General features: G+C 31.3%; 1 long non-coding RNA gene across 1 annotated transcript; it reads left to right on the forward strand.

The window, feature by feature from the left end:
• The first annotated feature begins 271 nt into the window (after positions 1-271).
• On the forward strand, positions 272-2,115 carry LOC143059612 (uncharacterized). Its single transcript, XR_012973537.1, has 2 exons — positions 272-529; positions 1,997-2,115. It is a non-coding gene; the product is annotated as an uncharacterized LOC143059612 (long non-coding RNA).
• Positions 2,116-8,432: the final 6,317 nt, after the last annotated feature.

Raw genomic sequence — 8,432 nt, forward strand, 5'->3', positions numbered from 1 at the left:
TCTCAATTCAAGTCACAATGTGTAAAAAGTAAACAATTATAGGTCAAAGTAAGGCCGTGTTCAAATTGACATAAACTTGGTGTTGTGTTAGTGTAATTCACACATAAACTAAACACAAATACATTCCCATTGATGTTTACATGTAGTTTAAATCATGTTTAATCTACATGCAGTTGGTAGTCAATGTAGAATTGTGTAGGTTAAGTGTACACAAAACTAGGTATTCTGAATGTTAATTTTACCATGTATATTAAAAAAAGAAAGTGTTTTATAGAAAACATAGACAAACTACATGTTTATTAGGTACAATTTTTTTTTATCAACTGTTATATTCATGTATCAACAAAACATTGATTAATTTGTTTCAACTAAAACCAACAGTATTGGACCAAAAGACACAGCTTCAATTACAGTAGCATCAAATTCAGAGTCAATAGTAGAATACCTTGAGACTGTCTATGAAAGGTCAAGGGTCAAATTCGCTGCCAAAGCATATCTCCATTGGTACAATAAATATGGTGTTACCAATGTAAGTGGGATAGTGTGGATTCATTTATTTTGTGTGTACCAATTTTAGTGGATCGATGAAAACTTGCAAATTCATGGAGATTTAAATTTGTGGTTTTTGGCAGATTTTGCATACATTCCTTTTAAAAATATGTATTTCGTTGAACATTTAATTTTGTGGTTCCCCTGAACCCACCAAATCCACGAAAAATTGGTATCCAACAAATATTGATGAAACCACATGTAGTAGTGTTTAGATATTTATACACTGCAGAAGTGCTATTTGTGCTGTCAAATTGTATTGTCTTTTAAATCATTTGTGATACACAGTCACTCACCTTATATATTGCCTTGTTTGTGACCTTGAAACTGCATCTGTAGAGTTTTATTTATGACATCTTTATTTTAAGTACAGGTTAGCAGAATTTTTACCTCATATGCTCCAAATTAACAAATGATACATTTTACCCTAAATATTTCATTTGAAACAGTTGTAGAATTGCAGTATATAAACATGATAAAAGAATAACCATACATTGTCTTGAGATCAATAAAAAAGATAACTAATCAAAGAATTCAAATATAGAAAAATATTCAACTCTTGACCAAACAACACGGATAATTAACTCATGCGCATGCATTAATGTGTTGTTCAGTCATGCACTAGTTGAATATTTTTCTCTATTTGAATTTTTCAATTAGTTATTCTATAAATAATAGTTTATTAATTGTATCTGTTCAAAGAAAAATTGAGAATGGAAATGAGGAATATGTCAATCAGACAACAACCGGACCAAATGGCAGATTACAGCCTAATGCCACCAATCGGTCTTCAACGTAGTGAGAAAGTTTTTTTATGATTTCACTTTCATCAAGAATGCTCATAGTCAAATATTTGAAACCTATGTATGTGTTTTGGAAACACTATTGAGCTATATGACAAAAAGTGACAATAGTTGATTTACACATGTCTAATGTCTAAAAGGGGCTTGCCTCAGTGGCTGAGTGGTATAAGTAGTCACTACTGTAACCACTAGCTAGTCAACACTTAGGTTGTGAATTGGAACTGGTGCACTAGATCTAATCTTTATTGTCTAGGATAGTCAGCTCCCCTATCAAAGGTCAGTGGTTTTCTCTAGGCAATATGGCTTCCTCCATCATTAAAAACTGGTAATCATGAAATAGCCCAAATGTGGTGCTAAAAACTGGTGTTAAAACGCAAAAAAACAAAAATCAAATGAAATGTCTAAATAATTAATCAATGGTAACAGATATAAAGCTAATCATTGCAGTCACAGGAAAAAAAAAAGAATAATGAAGTTTTTGCTTTTGAAACCCTGGTCGGAAATCATTTGAAACAGCAAGCCTGAACACACTGAAATGCATTTTAATTTAAAAAAAAATGAAGTTGTTTGGAATTGAGTATTCAAAGAAAAATGTAATTAACAGTGTAAAATTTTTCCGATTTTTTGTTTTTCTCTTTTTTCAGGAGGATTTTGAAGAAGCTTTTGATGTAGTAGAAGACATTATACAGAATTATAAAAGTGCATTTTCATAAAATATAAATGAAATTGATCATTTTTAATTTTTTATGATCATCAAAACAAATGTGTGTCTTATGTCTTTATGTTAATTGTTGTTTTTGTTGAGCCTGACTTGTATAGCAGAAAGCTTAACATAGGGATAGTGATTCAGTGGCATTTGCTAACCTATACCTGGTATTAGCATACCTTGCAATGTCTTCATAGATATAGGAAGATGTGATGTGAGTGCCAATGAGACAACTCTCCATCCAAATAACAATTTAAAAAGTAAACCATTATAGGTCAATGTATGGCCTTCAACACGGAGCCTTGGCTCACACTGAACAACAAGCTATAAAGGGCCTCAAAATTACTAGACGTGTAAAACCATTCAAACGGGAAAACCAATGGTCTAATCTATATGTATAAAAAAGAAATGCCTTTCCCTTGACCTTGACCTTATTTCATGGATCAGTGAGGTTAAGTTTTCTTGGTTATGTCCATATCTCAAATACTATGAGGAATAGGTCTACCATATTTTGTGTATGAAATGATTGTTTGGTGTACATGTCCATTTGGAAGGTGTAGTCTGTCCTTGACCTTATTTTCATGGTTTAGTGGTTAAAGTTTTTGTGTTTTTTTTTAACACATATATACTGTATGCAATAGGTTAACTATATTTCTTGTATGAACATATTTTACGATATACATATAAGTCTGACATATTTTATTTGACCTTGACCTCATTTTTATGGTTCATTACTTAATGTTTAACTTTTGTTTTTTATTCTGTTTTTTCTAATACTATTAGCAACAGGTCAACTATATTTTAGTGTGTGTTATGATTGTGAGGTGTATTTGTCTGTCTGGAAATTATCATTTGACTATTATCTCAATTTCATGGTTCATTGGTCAATCTAGAGTTTTCCTGATCCAGTTTGTTCATAGACACTATATGCAAAAGGTCAACTATATTTATTTCTAGCATATTATGATTGTAAGATGTACATGTCAGTCTGGCAGGGTTCATCTGACCTTTGCCTTCTTGTCATGGTTCATTGATCAATGTTAAGCTTTCCTGGTTAGGTTTGTTTTTTTCGAAGTGCAATATATAGATCAACTATATTTAAAGTACATGTATATTTGATTGTAAGGTGTATAATATGTAATTCCAGTTTGGTTTATCTGACCTCATTTTCTTGGATCATTTCAAATTTATCTGACAGTTTTAGTAAAGCTTTATATTTAAGACAATCAAAATGATATTAACGGTTAGTGAAGAAGGGGAGACATTTCAGCATGTGTATTCTTGTTTGTATAATCAAGAGGCTTAAAACCTGCTATACAGGCATACATGACAAAGCTTCTGTCGTTAACTTTTACAAAAATATTCTCCTCTGAAACTAACAGGCCAAATTTAACCAAACTTGGTCACAATCATCATTGGGGTATCTTGTTTAAAAATGTGTCCGATGACCATGCCAACCAACCAAGATGGCCACCATGGCTAAATATAGAACATAGGGGTAAAATGTAGATTTTGGCTTATATCTCTGAAACCAAAGCATTTAAAGCAAATCTGACATGGGTTTAATTGTTCATTAGGTCAAGATCTATCTGCCATGAATATTTCAGACAAATCAGACAACCCGTTTTTGGGTTGCCGCCCCCGAACTAGTAATTTTAAGGAAATTTTTCAGTTTTTGGTTATTATCTTGAATATCATTATAGATAGAGATAAACTGTGAACAGCAATAATGTTCAGCAAAGTAAGATCTACAAATAAGGCAACATGACCAAAATTGGCAAATGACCTCTTAAAGAGTTATTGTCCTTTATAGTAAATTTATAACCATTTTTTAAAATTTTAGTAATCTTTTAAAAAAATCTTCTCTGAAACTACTGGGCCAAATTTAACCAAACGGCCACAAACATCAATGGGTATCTAGTTTTAAAAAATTTTCCGATGACATGGCTAAAAATTGTTCGTCTACTCTTGAGAATGATTTGGTTTTTTTGACTGAAGTGATCGAAAGACATCTTATGAGAGTTATTTCCCTTTGAAAATTTAATATAGGCGATTTGTTAGATAAATTCATACGTTATGAGTCGTAGAGGTCTACAGTCTTTTGATATGAAGTCGTTGGTCCATTTGAAGGAAATTGAGGTCAAGGTCAAAGGTCAAGATCAAGTTTTAAATTTTGAATTTTGCTTGTTATCGTTATTCCACAGAAACTGTGACAGTAAATGATATGTTGTGTTTGCCAAATAACTATTTACAGTAAGGCGCATTTTGTTATAATAAAACACCCATGCAACCACGCATCCCATATTGCTGATAGGACCCAACACAAATATCAATTTCGTGTTTCGGTAGTTAAGCTTGGGATGGTCATTTTAAGATGCATTATTTGAATATAAACAAATATGAAAATTATTCATATTTATATTGAGCATGTTGATATATTCATATTTTTATTCTTCTTCAATATATCTAGTTATTATGACAGATCTACCATCATCAGGGGTCCAACTGTCAATTTAATGTTAAAGTCTTTAACTTTGATCTACTAAGCATATCTCCAATACTTTTATGTTTGCTATACGCAACTATTGGTGCTGTATTGAATATTTGTACACAGTCTTCGTCGAACTGTAATAAATGCCAGTGTTTCATTATACGTTTCTTTATTTTACGTATATATGGATTATATTTAGTTATCAAAATTAACGGAATACATTGCTTCTCTTTAGATTTGTTTTGTTGTTATAAATCAGTACGGTCAATTGATAAAGCATCAGTAATACTATCATCTATTTCAGCGTTATCATAACCCCTATCTAATAATTTCACTTTGAAATTAGTTAGATTGTTTATTGATTTGTTATGGTCACTTGTATTTCTAATTTGCCGTATTGCTTCACCTTTAATAAATCCTCTGAATACATGCTGTGAGTGACAGCTATTTCTGTGCAGAAACAGATAAGAATTTGTTTCTTTAAAATGTATGTCAAGGTCAAGGATGCCATATGTTGTAAATCGTTGACCTTTAATTACATCAACATCCAAGAACGACATTTTATCGTTTTTGATTTTAAGGTGAACTTTAATAAGGGGTTATAATCATTTGCTAGACGAAAAAAATCTATAATTTCATCTGATGTTCCATCATATATTATGAATCCATCGTCTCTATATCTGCCATGATAGAATATTTTGTCTTTATATTGAAATGCAGAAATAATTTGATTCATTATTTCAAACATAAGTATGTCACAGATTTCCGGTGAAGGAACTGCACCAATTGCCGTACCTATTACTTGTTTGTAAATTTTCCCATCAAATTCAAATACATTGTTTTCTAAAATAATTCTCAACAAATGTATTAATACATTGACTGGCGGAGCATTGACTTTGAAGTTTGATTTGTCAAAACTGCCATAGGCTCATTCAACCGCACTCAATAACGCTTCTTGAGGTAGATTAGTAAACATCTGTGTTATATCATATGAAACCAAAAGGCTGTTTGCCATAGGTTTTAATTTCTCAATGATATTAATGAACGATGTAGTATCTTTTATATATGTAGACTGATTTTGAACTATTTTTATACGAAAATAGTCAACGTAATGACCTATAAGTTCAGTTACAGAACCACACTGTGATATAATTGGTTTGCCAGGTGGAATTATATTTAATTCATTTAATCCATCATGTTGTATTTGTTTAAACGTCTCTGTTTCAAGACGGTGAATTTTTGGGAGAATATAAATTCTCCCTAATCGTGCATCTCTTAATTTTTGACCATTTGTTAAAAATTTAAATGATATTTTGTCGATTATGCCTTGGTCGTATAATGATTTAATATACTCAATGACCTGGATTTTCAGTTCTGTCATGTTAAATGAATCTAATTGGCAGTAATGTTGAGTATTTAGTTGTCTTGTGACTTCTGTTATGTAGTCTAGCCTGTCTAAAATAACACAGTTTGAATTTTTATCTGCCTTTTTTATTACTATTGTTTCATCATTTTTCAAATTGCGTAGCGCTATTCTTTCGCCCTTAGTAAGATTGTTTTTTTACATTTCTTTCTATTGGTAGAAAAGACAATTCAAGCTTGGTTAAATCTATATAATTTTCCAACGTATGCCACGTAGAGGCAGGTTTATATCCTGTATTGCTACGAAATGGATGAAGGTCAGTTTTTTTTTGACTGAACATATACCGACATCGTAATTTTCTAGCAAATTTAATGTTTAAATAAAAACGAGTCCTTAACCAATCCAAATATCTCAATACAACTCCTGAGACACAATTCTCCTTTTCTTGTAACAACATAAATCTTCAGAGATGTTGAAATAAGAACGAGTCCTTAAGCAATCCAAACATCTCAATATTATCTCTAGGACACACTCTTCTATTTTTGTAACAGTATATATCTTCAGAGAATCAGTGACCTATCGTATCATTAAATACATATATAGTTTATTTTCATGTATTTAAATATTTGAAATAGTCGGTCAATATTACTGTTAGTTTCGTTTTGAACCAAACTATGTAGGCAAGTATCTATTTATTATTACTTCAATAGTAAAATCATACACTCATATATACGCATAGATATTGGTAAGAAATAATTGATTTGATGATGTAATTTCACCTGGTGTTTCGGTTTAGGTTTTATATTACCTAGGCATTATCCTCATCAGGTACCCTAGCCTTACAGCAACATGATAAAAATAAACGAAAATTTTGGTTCACGACACTCGGTGAATCATCTCTCTGTTTTCTTTAAATTAACTTGCGAATATTGTAATATAGCTTAATCTTCTATATTCTATTTTAGTTTAGAAGATGTTAAATATTCTTTTAAGTTCTTGTGTTTCTGGTATGCAATAATGGGTGGTTTTTGAAAAAGTTGGTTTGCTGTGCCATCATTCGAAATTAAGTGCCAGTGTTTTCTTAAAGTTTTACCCAGTTGTTTAACTCTAGGATTAAATTTTGTTATGAAACATAAAGGTGGTGATTTCCCTTTATTCCTAGTTATGTAACGTAATGTGCTTTCCCTTGTTCTTTTCATTGTTGTCGTTATTATGGGATCAATTTTGTTTGCAACATAACCCCGTTTCTGGAGTTTTTCTCTGAACAATTGAACTTGTTCTTCTATGTCCTCTACATTATTAGATGACCGAATAAATCTATAATTTCTCCTGTAATAAAACCTTTAAATACAGACGATGGGTGGGATGATGATCTATGCAGGTATTGGTAATTATCTGTCGGTTTGCGATATAGTTTGATATCTAAGGTTCTATTTGTAATAAATCTCTTTCCTTTGTACACTGTTACATCTAAAAATTGAATGTTTGTCCCTGAGGTTTCATGTGTGAACTTAATGAGTGGATGAATGTTGTTAGCTATTTCAAAAAAGTCAAGCAATTCATTTTCATTTCCGGTAAATAACATGAAGCCGTCATCTCTGTATACTGACAAATGTATAATTTTGAAAGCGTGTGTAAATTCTCCAAGTATTTTAGAGATGATTTCAAAAATTCTCAAATCTGTTAAGCTTGGCGACATAGGGGCTCCCATGGGAACACCCACTATTTGTTTATATATTCCGCTATTGAACTCAAATTCATTGTTTTCTAGTGTAATTCTTAGTAATTCCAGAAATTCATTCCGTGATGGGAGTGGGATTGCATAATTGTATGCTATAAGTTTAGGCCACGCTCTGTACACAGCCTGAAATATTTCTTCGTGACTCAGATTTGTGTACATACTACTTATGTCAAAAGTCGCTAACATGACATTATCAGGTGCCTCTATTCTTTCAATTTTGTTAATGAAGAACGTCGTATCTTATGTAAATGTCCATAATTGACGTACAATAGGTTGAAGAAAGTAGTCAATGAATTGGCCAATTCTTTCAATTGGGCTATTACATAGTGAAATGATAGGTCTACCAGGTATTTGTACCTTTTGAAGTAATTCTTTATTACTCCTAATTTCATTTCTGATGTTGAGGTCAATTTTGTGAATTTTAGGTAATAGAGATAATCTGTCAACTTGAATTTTTTCGACTTTTGTGTCTAAAAGATATCTCAACGATATGTCATCTATGTGTGATTGTTCATGTAATATCTTTACTTTACTCTCTATTAGATTGTAAATCTCCGTACAGTGTGATATTGCAATTTGTTCGTAATGTATTCCATTGTTAAGCTGAGATAACGCTTGTTCAATATAATTCTTTTTATCAAGAATCACTGTTGAAGAGTTTTTATCAGCTTTTTTAATTACTATTTATTTATTTTGTTTCAGTGACTGTAATGCCATTCTTTCTGATTTTGTTAAGTTATCTTTGAATTTATGCAAGTGTATTCTTCCTAATTCTATTT

Source organism: Mytilus galloprovincialis, chromosome 14 (assembly GCF_965363235.1).
Source record: "Mytilus galloprovincialis chromosome 14, xbMytGall1.hap1.1, whole genome shotgun sequence".
Classification (NCBI taxonomy): domain Eukaryota; kingdom Metazoa; phylum Mollusca; class Bivalvia; order Mytilida; family Mytilidae; genus Mytilus; species Mytilus galloprovincialis.